Raw genomic sequence first — 23,274 nt, forward strand, 5'->3', positions numbered from 1 at the left:
AGGGATAGCATTTTATGCGTCTTAGTTATGCCTGGCTTCTTTTACTCATAGTAGGCGAGGCATTCAAGTATTATCTTGAATGAATGATCACAGAAGATTAGAAGTTGGATTTTTTTTTTTTTTTAGCTTGAGACATGATTGACATAAATTTTGTGTGAATTTAAGGTGTACAACATGTTGTTTTGATACAAGTATATATTGCGTTATGGTTACCACTGTGGTGTTTGTTAGCTAGCGCTTCTATCATGTCAGATAATAATAATAATAATAATAATAATGATAATAGTTATTATTATTATTATTTGTAGTGGGAACAATTGCGATCTAGTCCCTTAGAAACTTGAAGCTTATAATACAGTACTGTCTAAAATCACTAATTCTGTGCCGTAGATCAGCGGGAGTTTTTATCTACTGCTTGCAAATTTGTACCTTTTGATGTTATCTCCTCCATTCCCTCCAGAAGTTGGTTTTGGTGGCCTGCAAAGATGATACGAGGTTTGTCTTGGAATCTCTGCTTTAAGAAGTGTTATTTCAATTTGGAGAAATGTTACCTTCTCCGTTTTCCCAAGACTTGTACTTTGTATGGTTCCAGTCATTCCTCATGAGATTGAAATCCTGCTATTTGGTAATCTCTCGAATTTTCTGAATTCAATGAAGAAGGAGGGGAGACATACCAAAGGCCTTTGGGCTGACAGATAGCTGTAATAAACAGGAAAGGCTTCTAAAATACACTTCAGAAAACAGCCCAGGGATTGGGAATTGCCATGGTTACTACTTGGTTTTGAGACTTTAAATCTAGCTTAGGATAACTCTAGAACACACTCTCTCTGCCCAGGTGGTGTGACCACAGAATACCCTGCTGTCCTCTGTTAGTTGGGTTCCTTGGTTGGGGGTAGCTCATTTTATGTTTAGTGCATTGTGTTTATTTTCCTGAGGGATTCAGAGAAATGCCTTTGCCCAGAATTTTGAACTCTGTTTACAGGGAAAACAAGCAACTCAGATGCAGGATTCTGTATGTACAACGAGGCCCAGGTGTCGGAAACACTTATACAACCTATAAAACTCCCTGATGAGGTTTCCTTCCCCTGGCTTGGTGGGTAGTTCAGCTCATGTTTACGCAATTGAGAAAACAAATCAGTGGTTAACAGGAGTGCTGCTGGGCTGACACATTAACTTCCACTTTATATCCAGGCGACGTTGATGAGCGCAGGTTACCCCAGTGGGGACGCTGCCCCTCGTGGGAAGGTGCAGTGTCCCCCTCCTTCTGGGATGGCAAAAATAGATCTATCAGTGTCAACCCAAGTCGACAAAAGATGCAGTGGCTTGTGCATGTGGATGGATGACACATGACACGCACAGATGGTTGGATGCAGACTTATGTGTAAGCAGTGAAGCTCTTGGCTTTGCCCTAGCCATGTGTATTATTTCCTAGGGTGGCTGTAACAAATAACACACACTTCAGGGCTTACAACCACAGAAATGCATTTTCTCATAGTACAGGGGCCAGAAGTCCAAAGTCAAGGTGGCGGCCAGGTTGATCTTCCTGGAGACTCTGAGAAAGAAGTCATCCCATGCCTCTGTCCTCCTACTTCCCTTCTGGTGGTTTTTTGGCTGTCTTGGGCATTCCTTGGCTTCTGGATCTCTGCCTTCATGTGACTGTCTTCCCTTGGCATCTGTGTCCAAGTTTCCCTCCTCTTACTGACACCAGTCATTGGATTAAGGCTCACCCTAATCCATTATGACCTCGTCTTGCATTGATGACACCTACAAAGATTCTATTTACAAATCAGATTACATTCACTGGTACCCAGGGTTAGGGCTTCCACATCTTTTTGAGGGAGACGGTTGAACCCATAACATCGTGTTTATTTTAGGAAGCCAGGGAAAAGAGGGCTCATGTTCCTTTGCCTTGTGACAAAGCATAAAGTGGAGTAGCCTGGAGGGGTAGTGGTTGAGGCAAGGAAGAAGACACTGGGTGGTGTTAGGAGAAACTTGCGAAAGAAGGTAAGTATCTGCGGAAGGCTGGCTCACGATTGGGCTGTTGCTCAACAAATATGATTTACTTTTCACCATGAGCTGTATACTATGATGATGTATTGGCAAACAAATGGGTGTGAGCCCTGGTCTGGAGTGGGACAGGAGAAGAGAGACTGCTTTTATGTGGAACAAGGAGTCTGTTTTGCAGATTGCCTCTGGGCCACTTTCCCTGTAGGTTCTCGTTGAGACCTAGAAGCAGTGAGCTAAGAGTGAAATGAGCAACAACCGATGCACACCCTCACAGTGTGTGAAATATTCGGGGCAAAGGACAATTGTTTTCTAGGACACAAACGGCCAGGCAAGTATGACACACTTTGGTTTAGACCAACGCATAATTGGAGCAGATTCTGAGACCAGCCTCTATGATGGTGAGACTCTAGTCAAGCAACATTGGTGCCTGCAGGAATCAGCACTGTATTAGTTTCCACAGACAGTGGCTTACATGTAGCAAAGTAAATTTATTATCTTAAAATTTCCACAGTCAGATGTGTGAAATGGATCGTATAGGGTTAAAATCAAGGTGTTGGCACAACTGTGTTTCTTTCAGATGCGCTAGGAGAGAATTCATTCCTTGTCTTTTCCAGCTTCTGGATTTTGCCTGTGTTCCCTGGCTTGAGTCTGCATCACTAGGACTCTGACTCTCTTGCCTCCCTCCTTTTCCCTACCAGGACCCTTGTCATTGCATTGGGCCCATCTGAATAATCCAGGAGAGTCTTTCCATCTCAACACTCTTAACTTAATCACGTCTACAAAATCCTGCTTTCCGTGTAAGGTAACATATTCATAGGTTTGGGCATTAGAATGTAGACGTCTTTGGGGAACGATTATTCCACCAACCACAAGCATGCTCAGTCATCGTTGTCAGAACCTAGACCTCAGAGGAACCAGCAGGACAAGTGGCCATTGAGCTGCCATTTGGTCAGAGAAGGCTCTGAACATTGGTCCTATATATCTCAGAAGCACCTCTGCCTTCAGATAAAGCTTTGTTTCCAAGTAGACATGTGTGCCCGTGTGTAAGTGTCTGAAAGTGAGGAAAGATGATGTTTTTATCTTCTCCCAACATTAATATTCAACTCCAAAGTAAGGGCAGTAGCCATGTTTGTTTTTCTGCATAGAGAAACTATACCCTGCTCAAGTCCAGTTCTGCCAACTTGTTCTGATATGTATATAAAATATAGGAGCATACTGTGCATGTAATATACTTAACCAAGTATATAAAAATTTTTTATTCACATATGCATTATATGTTCGTAGTCTCTATTGTTATATGTAATCTGTATCATGGATATATTTTTGATTGCCCTAACGTATAATATGAATATGATTACATTCATGATAATGTGAATAAACAGACTTGGACTATATTAAGTGGTAATTTATAAACAGACATGAAATATATTAAATATGTATATATAAGGTTATAAATATACTTTTTCTATGATCATTTTTTATTTTATGGATAGTCCCTTCCATGGTCAATCAAGTTGGATAGAACAATACATAAAAAACATAACAGACTTTATAGCAGACTACGGAGCAAAAGTACAAGTTCAGGGAAGAGAACCAGCATGCATGGGGAGACTTTTTCTATTTTACTGCTTAATCCTCTCCTCAACTGCATTAGATGATTAAGTCGTACTTATACCCATTTTAGAGATGAAAAACTTGAGACTAAGACGCCAACGACTTTTCAAAGATTCCACAGCCACCTGTGTCAGAATGGAGCTGAATTCAACATCTTCTGATGAATCCAACTGCATCACTGACAGCCAGTGTGAGCTTGGCACATTTGTGCAGCCGTACATGGAGGTCATGATTATAACAGCTCATCCGCAGAGAGAGGTAAGGATCAAGGTCATGAAAAGAAGATAATGCATGCAAGATTCTCTTTGTTGGAGAGCATGACATTGAGTGAGTATAATGGCATATGTTAAATTAAGTGGTACTCACTCTTCCCTCTGGAGGAGTTCAGCAAAGGATAATGTCTTAGTATCTCTGAGGAAATTGTTACCAATGTAAAATATTCTACTTTGGTTAATCTAATTTAATTCTTACACATTTCTGATGAAGTTATTGATTTCATTATATAGTGGTTGAAAAAACAAAGGACATTTTTTTCCCCCAGCAAGGATAAATAGTCTTCTCTTATGGTGCTTGACTTCAAAGTTAGAATGTCTTTGAAAGCCATTTTTTGTTTGTTTGTTTGTTTGTTTCTGTGTTTCAGAGTCTTTTATGGTTGCCTCATTCTCTGTTTGAAACTAATTTTTTCCCCCTTCTCTTCCCCCATGGTCTTCTGTGAAGTTTCTCAAATTCCACATATGAATGAAAATGTATGATATCTGTCTTTCTCTGACTTATTTCACTTAGCATAATACCCTCCAGTTCTATCCACGTTGTTGCAAATGGCAGGATTTCACTCTTCCTCATTGCCAAGTAGTATTCCCTTGTATATAAAAACCGCATCTTCTTTATCCATTCATCAGTTGATGGACATTTAGGCTCTTTCCATAATTTGGCTGTTGTTGAAAGTGCTGCTATAAATGTTGGGGTACAAGTGCCCCTATGCATCAGCACTCCTGTATCCCTTGGGTAGATTCTTAGCAGTGCTATTGCTGGGTCGTAGGGTAGATCTATTTTTAATTTTTTGAGGAACCTCCACACTGTTTTCCAGAGTGGCTGCACCAGTTTTCATCCCCACCAACTGTGCCATTTCTCCACATCCTCACCAATATCTGTTGTTTCCCGAGTTGTTAATTTTAGCCACTCTGACTGGTGTGAGGGGGTATCTCAATGTGGTTTTGGTTTGTATTTCTCTGATGATGAATGATATTGAGCATCTTTTCATGTATTTGTGGGTCATCTGGATGTCTTCTTTGGAAAAGGGTCTATTCATGTCTTCTGCCCATTTCTTCACTGGATTATTTGGGTTTACTTTTTTGGGGGGGAGAACAAACTGAGGGTTGATGGTGGGGGGCAGTAGAGAGGGGAAAATGGGTGATGGGGATTGAGAAGGGCATTTGCTGGGATGAGCACTGGGTGTTGTATGTAAGCGATGAATCATGGGAATATACCCCCAAAGCCAAGAGCACACTGTATGTAACGTAAGTTAACTAACTTAACAATAAATTATATTTTAAAAATAAAAATAAAATAAATAAATAAACAAATAAATAAATAAATAAAAGCGTTTTTATGGACTCCTTGCCATTTATTCTCAACAATGTGTATGCCCTCAGTGGTAAAAAGATGTAGGGGTGCCTAGTAACACTTTGGAGTATGTAACTATTATTTAAATAGGGCAATGGTAAAAAGGAGACAGACCAGTGTTCAGAAGATTGTAAAATAAACTAATAGTTATTTACATAAATCCTTATCAAATTGACCTCCTTACACTCAGCCATCTATATTTTCTTTCTCCTTTTGCAAGTGCAGTCTGACTTTTCAATATTCTGACAGTAGATGCAAGGAAAGCAGGACGTATTGAAAACAGGAGAAAGTTCTCTCAAGGCCTCAGGGCAAGCTCTGAGTTCTCTAGATGGATTTGGTTTACATTCCTTGCTGACACCTCTGTGCATATCAAAACCTCTTGCAAGACACCGTCCACAGTCCTTTTAGGTGCGTGGTTTAGTGATGAATGTGTACTATCTCTATGCTTCCTTGTGCACACGTAGGACAGACAAACCCAGATCTCTGACCTCTTAAATAGTATATACAACTTGGCAGTTTTTGAACACTTGTCAACTTTTACTTGAGAAAAAAAAAGTGCGTTTTTAATTAATACCTTCCAAGAATCTGCCTACCACAAGCATGCCGGGTATATTTTTTTTCTGGTCTGTAATATAGATCCTTTTGTCACTTCTCCATACAGGTGACTTTGTAACACCTACCCATGCTATCAAAGTTTACTCTGATGTGACATCCCTCAGGAAGACAGCCCAGATTACCTTTTCTCCCAGACTGAGTTGGATATATTTTATTTTTTACAGGGAACTCTGAGCTTAGCTAAAAAAAAAAAAAAAAAAAAAAAAAAAAAAAAAAAAAAAATAGAGCAAATTGAGAGAAGCAATTTTACATTTAAGAATCTCTCATGCCAATAGAATTGGAGATTTTTGGTGAATCTGAATCTGAATCAAGAAGATGCTTAATTTTTAAAAATAGGTAAATATCAGTAAATAAATGGGGAGCCGACAGCCTAAATGGAACATTGTCACAAGCCACATGAATGTTACACTGGGGAAAGTCCTATAGCTGCCCTCAAACCATTGGGTAACATCCTTTTAGCGTGTATGGCACTAATTCTGCACACTAGTATTTCTGGGTTTCTTCTGGGCACACGGTCAGATTTTAATTCCTCCTCACATTCCAGCTTAGGCATGATCAAGTCATTCATTGAGGTCAATAAAACATGTGTGTCTTCTGCGGTCAGAAGAACTTAGGATCTGGGATACAACTCTCCATATTCACCTTTTCTGTGCTATGGAGCAAGTTGATCTTCCAAATAGTGAGACTGTTCAAGCCTGAATTTGGACTAAGTCAGAAATGGCGTAGGATCCCATCCCTGCCAACCCACAATGGCTTGTGAACAGGAAGCAACTATTTTGCTTCTTCAAGCCACCGAAATTTGGAGTTATTTATCAGGGCAGCATAACCTACAACTTTCTGAATAATATAATACATGTATTTTAAGAAAATTGCATTTGACTGTAATTTGGTTTAAACTGATGGTTATTCTTATTCACAATGTATGCTCGAAGGTATTTGAGATAATTTTGCTTCTTGGTCATTTATCAGGATACATTTTCCACCCTCACCTGTGAACAAATACAAGTGGGGGGCTATCTTGAGGTATGCATACCATAACAACACAAAGGTTCATTTCATCTCCTTGGGAATCTTTGTAAGAGATGGAATATCTCTATATCTTATACCGAGATAGTTTTGTTTGTTTTGTGGTTTGTGATATTTCTTTTAAGGACATTAGAAGCCCAAATATCAGTGCTCTAAATAAAGAGGGAGTAACTTCATTTGTTCATCATCATTTGTTATCTTGGGAATAAATCAGGGGGTGGGGAATGGTTAGAGCGAGTTAGAAGAAGTGACCAGATGTTGTACATTGTGTTTACCTGTGGATAATGAACCTGTTTCTTGTTTCTGTTTTCATTTAAAACTTCCTGACGTCTGGGGAATAGAAATCCTGCTTAAATCATTAACATTGTCTAAGAGGAAAAAAAAAAAAATCTCACCAACCAGGGTTCTGAGGAAACCATAAAAGCTGATATGTGGGTATCATTTAATGTTATCTAGAGCAAAAATACAAGTATTCTGTAGAGAGTGCTTCTGAAATGCATTGTAGAGTTCTGAGTTTTCACCCAGTGACCCACTGAAAATAATGTGATATATAGTATTTAAGCTTACCTCTCCCAAACAATGGTTTTCCCCTCTGACTTTTCTTCTGCTAAAGGAGGGGCATGAAGGAGGGGTCTTGTAGGGATGGAGGAGATGAAGATCAGTTAATATTTTCAGCAAAACAATACAATCTACTCCACATACCAATTTAGCGGCCAAACTGCCCCTCAAGCTTGGAGTTGAGACTCCCTCACATAGTGCTTATTTTCCTGCACGTTCACTGACAAGTAACCCATCAGATAATTGACAGGCTTAGAAAACACAGCAATAGCTGCAAAGCTGAGAATATCGCTTTGCCTGTTCTGCATTGAGATTTCTTATTTATTCCCCACTTCCCTATGTAGAAATTGAATTTCAACAAGAAGATCATTATTATCCTTGAACAAATAATACGATGTCAAACATTATGTAGACCCTTAAGTTTATGTCCATCCATTTGTTAGATGTTTGCCATTCTTCCTTTCCCAGATACACCCAGGAGAAGCATTTACCTTAAAATTTCCCTGATTCCCATAGTAATGAATTCACACTAGTTTACTCAAACTGGGTATTATAGTCAATCTCACCTTCCGTCACTTAAACCTGTTCCCTCAGTGGAAACAGAATAACTTTCAGGATGTCTCAGTCATTCCCACTTCTCACCCATGCCAACAATGTACTATTTACATAAGCCTGCTATTGACTTAGGACTTAGCCTTCTTTATCCAGTTTGGACATGACAAAATCCTTAAGAGAAAACCGAGAGATATTTTCCCAGACTTTGAATCATTATTCTTTTTCTCTATGGGCAACTTGCCAAATCTTAGCTCTGGGTCTGGCCCTAAATATCTGAAGGTATTTTCAGCCTCATCCCCCTGTGATCTCTCTCCTGGATTTACCCCCGCTTTCTAAATGTAACTTGAAAGTTACCGAGAGAGAGAGAGAGAGAGAGAGAGAGAGAGAGAGAGAGAGAAATGAATATTATACATTCTACTCATCCTTGTGTTTTGGGCTCTTCAATATGCGCAACTTACAATCAGGTCTTTTTTTTCTTGTCTCTTGGCCAAGATTTGAAATACCTTTGAAACGCATGACTTTTTAAAATTCCCATTATGAATCAGTCTTTCTACTTACCTGACCTGTTATTCCTGGAGCGGCTTGTTGAGGTCTTTCAATGTACAAAGTTGAATCCATCGTTGCACATATCACTTTTCCAGGGTCAAAGAGGAAAGGAAACTTTCCTGTGGAAACATGGAATCAGCCTTGGGCAAGAATATAAAGATGATGAAGGCTTCTTGGTGCCTGAGCTGAAATTGATGACCCGTTGCATCCTGGAGGTCCTTCTTTGCATTCATTTATGAATCTTTTCTTTGCCCGCTGACTGTGAGGAGGCTATCCACCATAGTAGTTAGGGAATAATCTCTGAATCCAGACGACCTAGGTGTACACTTCTTGCTCTCCCGTTGACTGATTTTGACCAAGTGAGGTAGCCTTTCCCGTCTTGAGTTTTCATTTCTGTATAAAGGGATATCAATACTTACACCATGTGGTTATTACATTGCTACCCAATAAAGCAAGGAATATAAATTGTGCGATGCATTTCTCAACACATAACAATTTATTGCCAAATGTTAGTTACCATTAAGAGGAACTTTGCATAGGAAACTGAGTTTTCCTTTTTTTCTTTGCTTCGGTTTAGCCTTTTGGGCATTAGGACTTTATAATTGTTGTCATTGTCATTATTATTTTAATTTTCCAATGATTTTCTTTGACTACGGTGCCTGGAACCATGGTTAGTACAGTATACATTCTCAACACCTCCATAAAGGAGGAGACAGAATGCTTCTACAGGTGTAGAATCTGCACACAGAGAGGTCAGGTTACTTGCAAAGATTTGAATGGGATGGTTGTGATTTGATTCCACGTCTATTTTATTTTAAAGTCTTCACACCCTGTCTACACCATACCTCTCAAAAAATATCAACACGCCAGTAACAGTATTTTAATGAGGAACTTCCTTTCCCCATGTTTATCGTTTCCATGTGGAGGGAAACCCATTAGTGTGAACTTCCTGTCCCTCTTCACTTTCCACACCCTTTCCCATGATTGGTGACTTATGGAAAAAACAGAGAGCAGTTTTAGGTCAGTCCTTTATTCTTCCATCCTTTTAGGAATCCACCCAGTGACAGAGAAGATGTGGCCTGGTGTGCCTGAGGTCCGGCAGTAAATCTAGTCGTCAAGATCTCACGCTGGAGCAAGAGTCACTGATTTCTCGGGAAAATCAGCCTGGTCCTGTTGAGTGCTGCTTCTATACACAGTTCATCATATCCACCTAAACTAGTTTTAACAGTAAAAGAGAAAAGGTTTCATTTCCCTTGACCTTATTTCCAACTCTCGCTTAAGTAGGCTTCAAATTTAGATTAGAAAACATTTATTTTATTGGGTCCTTTTCTGGATCATTGTCAAGACTGGTTTTTTAAAAGGACACCCAAAGACAGACATGTTTCATTGGCCATATGGAAGACAAAATAATTGTGAGAAGAGATTTCAGAAGAAGCCAGAGTCCTAAGGGCCATGTTCAGGTGTTTGAGCCTTTCTTTCCGCCAATTTTTACTGCCACAATTTTCAAGGGTAGGGCTAGGATCACAAATCTCTCCTTTATCGGACAGTATTAGCAATTAATTTGGGGACATTTCATCCTATCCCCTTCTGATACTCTCCAGGAGAGTGCTTACCAAATTTGGGGGGCCAGGAGACAATGTTAGAATCAACTACAAACAATACATCTTTCTCCTCCCAAGCGAGGGTAAAAAAGTAAAAACAAAATTTTGCATTTCGTTTATATAAGTATCTTTTATTTCCTCATTCATTAATTTGCTTTTCTATCCTTCCAGTGTTTGTTAAACTCTCATTCTATTACCAGGACTTAACTTGTGCTGGTGACATAATGGTGAGCAAGCTTGAAGGATTCTTAAGTTCAGGGGACTCAAGCAAGAAGCCTGTTATACTACCAAATATCTGTATTCATTTATGTTACTTTATATTGAGTGATAAAATTTGATCTAAATCTACACTGAATCTCATAGACATTAATCTTAAAAAGAGTAAGCAAATGTATGAAGGTCCTACAATTTATAAGTAATGGTCCTGGAATATTAACTGAATTTTGTCTGACCCAGAGCTGTGTTCCTTGCTCCAGATGCCCTCTGCATCCTTAACTCCCATTATTTTGGTTGATTTATCTCATGATGTCCCTTTCATTCTTGACTAAAGCTTTTGGCATTTTCTTGGTTTGAGTATTGAGTTCATGATTTTCTAGTTTTCAATTTGGCTGCCCCCATGGGGTACTTTGTACCCGATCACTGATTTTCATTGCTTATTAATTTACTCAATTATTCTACCAATCTTTAATGTGTGACCGTTTTGTGTTATGGATTCAAGTTATAAATAAACACACACACACACACACACACACACACACACACACCCCTAATTCTTATCCTCCTAGTAACAGAAGGATCTTTATGTGTAGTCAGGGAATTTTACTCAGCAATATAACGTCAGTTTTATTCTAATAGTCAGTATATTGAATTAGTACCTCCCAGGGAAAATATTCTAATTTTTCTCCAAGAATTAGATCTCTAGTCTCTACACTGAAGGCTGAGATGTGCTGTTTCACAGAACCTGTGGTCTGGGTCTACCTATCCAAGTTGCTTTTCTCTAATGTCCTCAAAGGTAGATTTTAAAAGGGTGGATGCAGGAGGACACAAAGAACTCACACTAAATTTTGTGGTTGTTGCTGTTGTTGTTGTTGTTCTTTTTAGAAAACAAACATTTCTTGTCCAACCCATCAATAAACAACCATTACAGTCTTTGGATAATTAGGAATGAAATAAACAAAGGCTCAGTGTTCCATGGGCTGAGAATGAAGAGTGGAACATAAGAAACGTGATCTTGAAAAATGTTTACTGAAAGTTGTCATGCTGCCTGGGGCTTGGTCTTCAAGTTCATTTTCAATGAGAGCTAAGACTGTGAGCTGTGGCTTCTTCATTCCAGTTTAGTTACCAATCTTGGCTGGAAAGAAATGCTCACACCTTGGATTCTTCTGAGCTCTGTAGAGCTCAGGCTAAATGGGACCACAGTGACAAGGACCTATTGGAAAGTGTTGTTTTCAGGAAGGGAGGTGGTAGAAATCATAGCAAGATATTTGGAGACTTCCAATGTAGCTAAAGGGTCAATTTTCATAGGAAATAAAACCTTGGTTCACTGTACTAATAAGACATTTTTTTCCTAGCTCTTTCTTTCTAAATGCTTCTGAAGAATGCATAATATCGCATATTTTTGAAAACTTAATGATCTTTCCAAGAGTTATTTATTGTAGTGAGTATTTGAGGGAGGTGGAGTACCATGAGGTAAATTTCCCCTCCATCTAACATGTCTTTGGCTGTGACTTATTCTTCCTAGGCTATGGGGTGCAACTGACATTTGCTTCTTGAATTGGACCCTGTTCTCTTTGGCCACTGTCATGCCCCAATCTCTGACCACCAGGGCCATACTTCTCAGAGAGTGGTCACTGGAGTAGTTTTCCATTCATCTGCAGGACTCTGCTCCACATAGAGGGCAAGGTGACTTTGAAAGCAGCCAATGAAGGCTGCTTTGCCCATTTGACAAAGCAGATTTGCTCTGGAAGGGGCAGGCCATTGCAGTGGGCTGGTGATGTTTCTGATCAACCCAGGGACTGGTTTACGTTTGGCAAGAACATTTAGATTGCCATGAGCTGGTGCAAGGTGTCATGGTTGTACTTGAAGTAGTGTGCAAAACACTCCTCTCAGGCAGGGTTGTGGGCTATGGAAGGAGAAGGAAACATTAAGTGTGGGTGGCCTTACAGCCTGCTACTGGGGATCAGCCTTCTCCTACAGGTATGGTGCTCCCCTTGGCACCTGGAACTGCCAATGCTGGAACTCTCCCTGGCTGGCTAAGAGCCTGCCTCTGGTTGGGATCAATGGCCGAGAACATAGAGGGTGTATCTAAGGAAACAGATGTTCCTAACACTGACCAGTAGGAGCACCCACAGGACAAGGACGACTCGGGCCCAAGGAAATGTCAGGTGGGAGACTGTGAGAGACTGTGCCTGGAAGCAGGAGGGTGTTTCCTCAAGGCAAAAGAATTGCCATTACCAGCAGCACCAATGAACTTCATTCTTATCATAAACTTGACCTGACAGAATTGGTCAGGGCACCTATCTCACAATATCTGCGTGGTCCAGGTAGTTTGTCCACCGGCTTTAATAAAACTGTATTCTTTTGAGAGTCCTCCCTGCATCTCAGTGTGCCATTCTTTTAACTTTGCTGTTATCTGTGGGTTGTGCCAGAATTGGCTGGAATAGAAAATACTCTGGAGAATCTTACGTTACACGTTTAGGACTTGGCCGCGTGTGAAGGGCTCTCACCTAATCACAAAGGCACACTTCTGAAATGGAAGATCCTGGAGAGCATGGCACACGACCTCCTCTCTGGATAGGAAACAAGTGCTGAGCTCAGTGGAATGCCCAAACAGAAAGGGTGTCAGTATATCCAAGTTCCAGAGAGGTAAACCGAGTCTTGAAGAACTCAAGGAAATTGCTAATTGGTGACGGGGCTGGTATGGCAGCAGTAGGTCTGAAATTCAGCTTTCCTGATAATTGGAGCAGTTTTCTGCTCTTTCCTTTTTTTTCTTCCTTGTGTATTTAATTTATTATTACTATTATTATTATCATCATCATTTTGTTAGTTGCTCATGGGACAGCTTTATCGCCCCAAAGCAATGTGAACAGAATTTTAGATGGTGACATCATTGTAGAGCTCAGATGTGTTCATTGCTAAAAGCGGAAAGCTTCCAGCAGGCTGTGGTTTAATGAGGCAATCTCAAAGCAGCTTAAACCATTGTTTGCCTTTTGCCTTTGTTTGCAAATTCAGCACAACTTCGTGAAATCTGCCAGAAAATGACAAGAGTCTAGCAAAATTACTCATAACTCGAGGGACTGGGTGAAAGCAAACTGTCATCGCCTCTTTCCGTGGCAATTTGAGATGGCCGATGAGACAGGCTCCTGCACGCATGTTTCAAGGTCAGGACAACAGCAGCCCAGAGTGGACACCTTCCCCAAAAATTCCACCTCTGAGACCCAGGTCCCTGCATTCCACCGTGGTTATTGAAAAAATCCCTGTTGCCCTCCTCCCCACCCCACCCCCCCACCAAATCGCCTCTAAAAGTCATTTTGTGAAAATGGTCCTTGAAAATAGGATCTCAGTGACAATAAAGATTATCATTAGGTTTCCAAAGAAAATAAAAACACACCCATACAAGGGCAATCATATGACATTTGCATTTATTTTCTGAAAAACAAAACAAATGAACAAGCAAACAAAAAAAGGAGGAATAGACTCATAAATATCGGGAACTAACTGGTGGTTGACAGAGAGGAAGGGGGTTGGGGGAAGAGTAAAATAGACAAAGAGGTTTGAGAGGTACAGACTTCCAGTGACAAAATAAGTAAGTCACGGAGATGAAAAGCACAGCATAGGGAATATGGTCAATAACATTGCAATAAGGTTGTACGGTGACAGACGGGGACCTCACGTATCGTGGTGAACACTGAGTTATGTATAGGAGGTGGGATCATGTGCTGTACATCTGAAACTAACATCAAATCACACGTCAGCTATGCTTCAATAATAAAAAATAAAATAAATAAAATAATAAAAACACCAACTTCCATTTTTATGAGATAGATAGCAGGTTACAATAGTGGAGAAGGAGGAGGAAAAGACGGCAGTGAAAAGGAATATTCTGGAAAATAAATGCTGTAAGGATGTGCATAGGGTCCAAGACCTGGTGTCTACACCCTATGGAGATTTTGTCCCTCCCGCCCTGGTGAGATGAGGGTAGGGTTCATTACCAGGCAAGGGGCCTCAGGTTTTTCCTTCCTTCCTTCCTTCCTTCCTTCCTTCCTTCCTTCCTTCCCCTAAGGAGAACCTGACCTTTAAGCACTCCACCCCAAGGGAGAGCCCTGGGCCTGCTTGCTGGGCTCTGTGGTCTGGAAGAGGGTTTGGAGAAGAGCTTGAGTATGCAGGAGAAGCAGGGACTCCAGGCCAGCTCATGCAGAGCCCCTTCTCTTTCCTGTTCATTGTTATTTTATTGTAGCTCATCTGAATAATGTGGGACATGGGAAAATAATTCTAGAATTAGCCAGATATGTTACTAATTACATTTGGGAGGAAGATATAAGAAAGAGTGTACGGGGGCGCCTGGGTGGCGCAGTCGGTTAAGCGTCCGACTTCAGCCAGGTCACGATCTCGCGGTCCGTGAGTTCGAGCCCCGAGTCAGGCTCTGGGCTGATGGCTCAGAGCCTGGAGCCTGTTTCCGATTCTGTGTCTCCCTCTCTCTCTGCCCCTCCCCCGTTCATGCTCTGTCTCTCTCTGTCCCAAAAATAAATAAACGTTGAAAAAAAAAATTTTTTTTTAAATAAAAAAAAAAAATAAATAAAAAAAAAAAGAAAGAGTGTACGGATGGGGCTGTTAGTGAGATTAATGGCAAGCACGTGATATAGGAGACTTTGGATTCTGAGAATTCTTTTTTTTTATTATGTTTTTTAACGTTTATTTATTTTTGAGACACAGAGAGACACCGTGAATGGGGGGGGGGGGTCAGAGAGAGAGGGAGACACAGAATCTGAAACAGGCTCCAGGCTCTGAGCTGCCAGCACAGAGCCTGATGTGGGGCTCGAACTCACGAACTGTGAGATTATGACCTGAGCCAAAGTTGGATGCTTAACCGACTGAGCCACCCAGGCGCCCCTGGATTCTGAGAATTCTTGCTGAGTTGCTTGAGTGACATGGAAAGTCCCTGGAATACCTGAGTTCATTGCTTGGGGCACTTAACTTTTTGTTGTTGTTGTTGTTTTGCTTTGTTTAATATGACTCTGTAGGGAAACTGTCATAAGCCCTAGCCTTTTCTAGGTGTCTTAGTTCCTCTTTTATAAACCCAGTAGAAATAGTCTTCCGCCAAAAATTAAAAAAAGAAAAAGAATATTTAAAAAAAGGGACGTCTGGGTGGCTCAGTCGGTTGAGGGTTCGACTTCGGCTCAGGTCATGATCTCACAGCCTGTGAGTTTGAGCCCCGCGTCGGGCTCTGTGCTGACAGCTTGGAGCCTGGAGCCTGCTTCGGATTCTGTGTTTCCCTCTTTCTCTGCCCCTAACCCACTCTCATTCTGTCTCTGCCTCTTTCAAAAGTAAATAAACATTTAAAAAAATTAAAAAGAAATAGTCTTCAGGCAACTTCTCATTCTCTTTCCAGTACAATGGGTGAGTAGACTAGGAGATGACATTCGGGTGCTCTGGGCTGCCCACTCTGGATCACTGAGCTGTGCCTGGGGCATCAGGGCAAGCAGATAATCCCAGGATTATGGTCATAGGCCTTTCCCAGTGAACCCAAATTTAAAGCTGTTTGCCCACTCATCGAACAATAGCAACAACAACAACAATAATAATGCTGTCTTCGGAGAGGCAGGTTACTGTCAGTTTTTTTTAAATATAAAGTGTATTTATTTATTTTGAGAGAGAGAACATGAGTGGAGGAGGGGCAGAGAGAGAGGGAGAGAGAGAATCCCAAGCAGGCTCCATGCTAGAGCCAGGATGCGAGGCTTGAACTCACGCACCATGAGAGCAAGAGTCAGATGGTTAGCTGACTGAGCCACCCAAGCACTCCAGGTTACTACCACTTTGTAAGAGGATCCTGAGATAGAAGTGGTTGGCCTGTAAGGCAAGGAATCTTCCAATCAATTCCTCGCTGGAGATCAGAGAAGACTTAATTGGTCCTTCCCGGTTCTGGCCCCAACGGAGGCTTATGGGAAATGGGAAGGTGTAAAAGCAAGGGTCATGTGGGCTTTCAGACAATTTAAATTGACAGTCCTTACTCCTTCTGGAGTCAAATGCCTGCTGAGATTTGATGATAACTGGGAGTTCTCTCCAGCAAATGGATTAATGCATACATTTGCAGGAACCGTCAGTGGATTTCCGATCCAGGTGATCTTATTTAATTGAGCCAAAGGGTTAGAAACCAAAGACAAAGATCCAGGACACAAACAATTTGAGGATGTCTTGGAAATGTTGTCAATTTCCAAGGGGTTGCTCATTATCTCTCAAAGTTGCCACAGAACAAATAATGGTAAGACTGTAAAACCAGGCAGACCCTGGGATCCTTAACCACGGGCCTTAAGGAAGAGTCACATTGAAGAGACAAGAACCAGGGGCAGAAATGCTCCAAGGAAGAACCTCAAGAACCCAAACGTCCATCAACTGATGAAGGGATAAAAATGTGATATACACACACACACACACACACACACACACACACACACACACATAGTGGAATACTATTTGGTGATAAAAAAGGATGAAATCGTGCCATTTGCAACAACGTAGACGGAACCAGAGGGTATTATGCTAAGCGAAATAAGTCAGTCAGAGAAAGGCAGATATCATATGTTTTCACTCATATGTGGAATTTGAGAAACCTAACAGAAGACTGTAGGGGAAGGGAAGGAAAAATACGATACAAACAGAGAGGGACGCAAACCACAGAGACTCTTAATTACAGAGAAAAAACTGAGGGTTGATGGGGGTGGCAGTTAGGGGGGAGGGGGAAAATGGGCGATGGGCATTGAGGAGGGCACTAGTTGGGATGAGCACTGGGTGTTGTATGTAAGTGACGAATCATGGGAATCTACTCCTGAAGCCAAGACGACACTGTATGGTAGCTAACTTGACAATAAATAAATACAAAAAAAAAAATATCTGAGGGCACCTGGGTGGCTCAGTCAGTTAAGCGTCTGACTTTGGCTCAGATCATAATCTCATGGTTCGTGGGTTCGAGCCCCACATCGGGCTCCAGGAAGACAGCTCAGAGCCTGGGGCCTGTTTCCAATTCTACGCCTCCCTCTCTCTCTGCCCTCCCCTGCTCCTGCTCTCTCTCTCTCTCTCAAAAATAAATAAACATTTAAAAAAATTCTTTTGCTTTTAGAATACAGTGCAAACTACTCAGGGCTATAACTGCCTCGCAGGATTTTTTCCCTTCGTCATCCCCTCGCACTCGGCCTGTGTTCCGAGAACGCTGGCTTCGGACACTTCCTGAGCACTAAACCCTTGACCCGTTGCGGAGCTTAGCCATTCAGTTCCTCATGCTGGAAGTGTTGTCTGGATGGGCTCCTCCTCAGCGTCTTACCAGTTCATCAGAGAGGACTTCATTGATCACCGTACCTAAAATTGTCCCCTCATGCCAACCTCAGGACTCTTCATAAATCTCCCTACAGAATGTCACTAGTTTGTTCCTTTAAAAGTAGTGGCTAACACGTATGGAGCCCTTAACTGTGTACCAGATGCTATGTAACATTACTAAGTGGGAGCACGTGGGTGGCTCAGCTGGTTGAGCGCCCGACTTCGGCTCAGGTCTGGAGGTTCGCGAGTTTGAGCCCCGCATCTGCCTCTTGCTGGCAGCTCAGAGCCCGTTTCGGATCCTCTGTCCCTCCCTCTCTGCCTCTCCCCTGCTCGCGCACTCCCCCAAATAAATAAATACTAAAAAAAAAAAAAAATTACAAAATGTAATCCTTTAAGACATGGGGACTGTTCTTATTTCCTCTTAAAGTATGAGAGGGAACTGAGGCACAAAGAGGTTAAGTAACCCGCCCACGGTCGCACAGACAGAGGTGCACCTACGATTCAAACCCGAGCCCCTCTGGCCGGACTGTCTTGCTATTCTGTCCCTGCGGCTTCTGTGTCCCCCACCAGAGGGGAAGTTGCCAGGGCCAGAGACTGGCAGTCCCCTCCTGACTTCACGACTGCATCTTAAGTGGTGGAAACAATGTGTCTCACACACTCTGTGCTCAGCTGTTTGTTGAAGAAATGAATAAAGGGAGAAGTGTGGGTATCCGGAATGTGTCAGAAGACGGAACTTGAGGACTAGGTCTGGGGAGTCACCAGGAGACTCACAGAGCAGATCAAAGGGAGGGAAACTTCATTCTGGATTCAGGGCTCCGTACCTAGTTACCTCGTGGTTTTCTCTAAATCCCTTACCCGACCCAGGCCTTATTTCCTTCAGCGTTGTGAATCTTGTAGTTTCTGTCAAACACTGAGCACACAGCAGGCCCCCAGGATGTGGCTGGGGCTCTGCTGGGAAGGGAGGAGGAGGGAGGAAACAGGGAGGAAGAAAGGAGAAACAGAGATTAGCTTCATCTCATTGAACCTACATAGACATAACAGTATTGTTTTAACCACTATAAATTGCTATATAAATCTTAAATGGGCTATCCCTTAACTCTAGGGTACTGTGGTCTATTTGAAAGAACATGCATTTGGAGTCAATTATTCTTAAACTTTTATTATTGCTTTGTAACCAGGGGGGTGCTGGTACATATTAAACAATCCACTCTTGGGGGAGGAGTCGGGGCTGATTCGTGGGAATCCCTGATCTACGTGTTCATGAATAGCTCCACTGTGGCTGACTCCAAGCGACCAATACGGCATTTCTGAATGGGGAGTGGGCTCTTACAAGCTGGTATGAGCTGGTTCCAGTGCACCACGGTACCTCCTGAAATGTGACCCTGCAGAAACAGTCACCCGGAAATTCAATTTCATGCCCATCAAATGGTGTATCTGTCTGTGTCTCCCAGTCTGGGGCTGCCGGGCATATTAAATGTGACAATTCAGGGAAATACTGAGCACAGTGCCTGGCACACAACAGTGAACGATGAATTTCGGCCCCTTCCTTTGAAAGATCAGTCAAGATTAACAACCCCAAAAGTTTCCTCAAGGTTGTGTTGGTAGAGAGAACCGGGAAGAGAATCCAGGTCTCTTAGGAGAAACAATTTTTACCTTATTTTTCTACTTTCTTTTTCATTCTGTCTATAATGATCTTATCTAAACATTTTTCCTTGGTTCTCATTTCCTCTGACTAGAGCTAGACAGTCAATTGCGGAAAGGATAAAATAAATGAGAAGTAATAACTATGACCTTGGTACCACATTTACTTTATAAATAAGATAAATCTTTCAGAACGTTTGGTCTGATGACATGACATAACTGGGGCCCTAAAGCTGAATTTATAAAATCTTAAATATACGGATTTAAGGTTTTAAGAAAAAGTGGCAACCCCCTGGATTTATTACAGAAGTTGCTAAACAACTGACAAAGATACCCAGAGAGGTACAGGTGTATATATGTGTGTATATATATGTATATATGCATATATGCATATATATACATATATATATATTCACATTTTCCATAAATATGTATGTGTTCATGTATTCATTTTTTATTCATAAATTCATAGGTAATTTGGAACAAGAGTACCTAGAAATAATTAGTTTATTGATTTGCCTTCTTATTCATGCATTTTTATTCCCGTAATTATCATGCATCCAATCTTTGTGGAACATTTGCTATGTGCCAGACATTGGGCTTGACAAGAGGGCGTACCAAAATCAGTTCTAGGAGTTTCCTACGCTGTAGGAATTGCACTGAGTTAACTTTCTAGGGGTTTCCTGCACTGAATTAACCGATTCCTAGGTAGATAGACATAGATAGAGTCAATTACAATGCAAAGAAAGGTCAGAACACTAAGATAAAAATAAAAATGGCGGAGGCAGAAAGCTCACATCTTCAATTTTGTCAAGTAATGATTTGGCAGGAAAGGGGGTGGATGGGAGTTTTTCTTTTAGCTAGCTTTAACATTTTGCTTATATACCTATATTGAAGGATGGAAACAAAACATAGACCCCAAATAATTCAACATAGGGTTGTCTCAGGATTGTCATGGGATTGTGTCTTTGAGATCCCATCGTGGGGCAGTCCTGTTATCCAAGACTCCTGCCTTCTCAGGTTCAAGGTCTGCGGGAGCCTATGCTGTAATACACATAGGGGCCTGTAGATGGCAGACTTCACTCATTGTTCCGATGCAATTCACCAACACCTGTTGGATGTGGGGTTAAACTTGACGCCAGGGCAGTCTAAACCTTTCCTCTAGAGCAGCTCCGCAAATGTAAAGCTTCCTATTTCTTTACTTGGTCCACCTTAAAACCTCGTGTTGTGACATATTTTTCATGTCAGAGATTTTTAATGTTCCTTGGCGTTTTCTTTTCTTTATTTTCTTTCTTTCTTTTTTCTTTTTTTCTTTCTTTCTTTTTTTTTTTTTTTTTTTTTTGTACAGCTCATAAATGACTGTGTAGGCAGGGCTTCAACTTGAAAGACTTCTGATCTTCAGATCTACATAAGAAATTATTTAAGAAAAAAGTCAATACTGTGGAAAAATCAGGTAAATTAAAAATACAGGCCACTAACCCTGAATATAAACATGCCTGCTAAGCATAGACTCTCTTTGCAACACCCCACACCTGTTTCTTCTCTGGGATTCTGGTACTCTGTTAACGCCTTGGCCCAAGGGCTAGAATTGTTTCACCAAAGCAAACATTTATGGACTTCCTTCTATTTGCAGAATACTGCATTCCGTGATAAGAAAATATATAGCTGAATAAGCATAAAACTTGGCCTTTGAAGCTCGTAATTTTGGGGAGGAAACTAAGAATGATATAACTAGAACACCACAATTCAAGGAAGGGACTCTAGGTCTAGAAGGGTAGGGGATATTACACCCAATAACGATGGATGGAATATTTGTGGAAAGATGAAATTCGAATTAGCTGTGGGATTATTCACAGAAACTTCACAGGCAACCCTAAGAAGAAGGCATTACAAATATTTGAATCCGTTTGGACAAAACCCTATTTTGCAAGTTGCTTGGAGGCGAGGAATGGTCGTATTCAATGGAATTGAATTTTGAATTTCCTGGTCAGCTAATCCAAAGAATCCCCAAATAACATCTATATTATCTGCCATTTATTCTGTATCTTGAAACAATTGTTATATTTATACCACATTAAAATATACCTATCTGGCAACTTTATAGTTTTCAGTATATGCTTATTATAAAAAATCTATAAACTTTGGGGGAAAATAATTAGGCAGTCATAAAAATAATCTGTCATCCTACCTCCCTGATAAAACTATTCCTTATATTTCAGTGCTAAATAAAACTTAATGATTAAATAAACATTCTAATAGCATGATGTCTACGTTTATTAAAAGCTACTAGCTTGAGACTGAACTTATTGGCACATAAAACCAGTCATGAGCACAGTGACATTTTCCTGCCTTGTTACAAATTATAAGCGATCGATGAAAATGATTTTCATTTTGAAACTAGAAAAACTAACTAATGTATTTCTTTTTTTCCAGTAAGGTCTCAGCTTTGGGCTTTGTCTATAAAAGATTTAAGTCCAAGCTAAGATGAGTTATTTATTGGATCGTTGCTTCTGTTTCTGAGACTCTATTTCTTTTCCGTAAAGTGATGTCATTATACCTACTCTTGTTTGTGACATTCAAAGGAAGTTGTGTACTAGACTTGGCACGTGTCAGGTGCCATGAAATGTAATTTCCCTCCTACCCTTTATGGAGAGCAGGCTCTTTTCCTCTTACCTACTGAGGAACTCTGAGAAGGATGTAAACATCCCTGTAGTCTAGAATCTCTCGGCCTTGGTGCTATTGACATTGGGCCAGGTAAATTTTTGTCATGGGGACTGTAGGGATCTGCAGGATGCTTATCAGGACCCCTGCCCTCTACTCAAGACACACTAGGGGCAACTCCCCAGTTGTGGCAGCCAAAGAATATCGTTAGACATCGCCAAATATCTCTGGGAGGTGCAACTCACCCCTGATTGAGAATCACTGCCCTAGTACCTTAAAAGCACCTGCTTTGTTGATATAGATGGATGAGAAAGGTCTCTCTCTAATACACCTGTGTTATACACCATGGCCTCACAGTTGCTACCCTGGCTGAGTGCTCTTAAATCCTCCTTTCGTGAGTTTTATGAAGCTATGGTACCTCCAGTGACCCTTGACTGCATCACCTAGCTCCTGAGAAGTCCTGGACCCAACAGTTTGCGTTTTAGCATCCTTTTCCCGGATAGCTCCTGAGGTCTCTAACCCATCTATGTTGCCTTGGGTCCATTGTCTGGTTTGCCTTAGGTGGATGCTTCACCCACTGAGTCACAGTCCCCCAATTGCCCAATCTATCCAAATAACCTTCTGCCTCGGGTCACAGGTCTCCATATACTCAGTGACTGACATAGATGCTGTATGTATAAAATTCTTGGGGGAGGGGTTGTGTCATTTGAATAGGATTATGGTGGGTATCTCCATGAAACAATGGCAATGGGTATCTCCAAGAAACAATAAATTAAATTAATTTAATTTAATTCAAGTTAAATGGTGCTATTCATACTTGTCTTTTAATATTTTTATGTCGATTATTTTTGTCTGCTATCTTATGCTTTTGCAGAATGTACACAATTGACAGGTTTTTTTTTTTTTTTTTTTTCATTTGTTTAGGTGACTGCAAGTGTATTGGGCAGTCCTGTCATGACTATAAGGAGCTTCACCTGCGTGGAAGGGCATGAGGCTCTGGACAACCCCTAACCACCAATCCTGTCTCCTTCCTGATGGTGCTGTGGCTTCCATGCCTAACTGTATTGTTAGTTTAAAAAGTATGACCACTGAGGGGCACCTGGGTGGCTCAGTCGGTTAAGCGGCCGACTTTGGCTCAGGTCATGATCTCGCGGTCCGTGAGTTCGAGCCCCGCATCGGGCTCTGTGCTGACAGCTCAGAGCCTGGAGCCTGTTTCAGATTCTGTGTCTCCCTCTCTCTGACCCTCCCCCGTTCATGCTCTGCCTCTCTCTGTCTCAAAAATAAATAAACGTTAAAAAAA

The 23,274-nt window shown here is 41.3% G+C and overlaps 1 long non-coding RNA gene across 1 annotated transcript; it reads left to right on the top strand.

Moving 5' to 3' along the window:
• Positions 1-1,804: 1,804 nt before the first annotated feature.
• LOC121034006 (uncharacterized) lies at positions 1,805-23,060 on the top strand. Its single transcript, XR_005792255.1, has 3 exons — positions 1,805-2,004; positions 3,692-3,879; positions 22,899-23,060. It is a non-coding gene; the product is annotated as an uncharacterized LOC121034006 (long non-coding RNA).
• Positions 23,061-23,274: the final 214 nt, after the last annotated feature.

Source organism: Herpailurus yagouaroundi, unplaced genomic scaffold (assembly GCF_014898765.1).
Source record: "Herpailurus yagouaroundi ecotype Mexico unplaced genomic scaffold, PumYag 28, whole genome shotgun sequence".
Taxonomy (NCBI): Eukaryota; Metazoa; Chordata; class Mammalia; order Carnivora; family Felidae; genus Herpailurus; species Herpailurus yagouaroundi.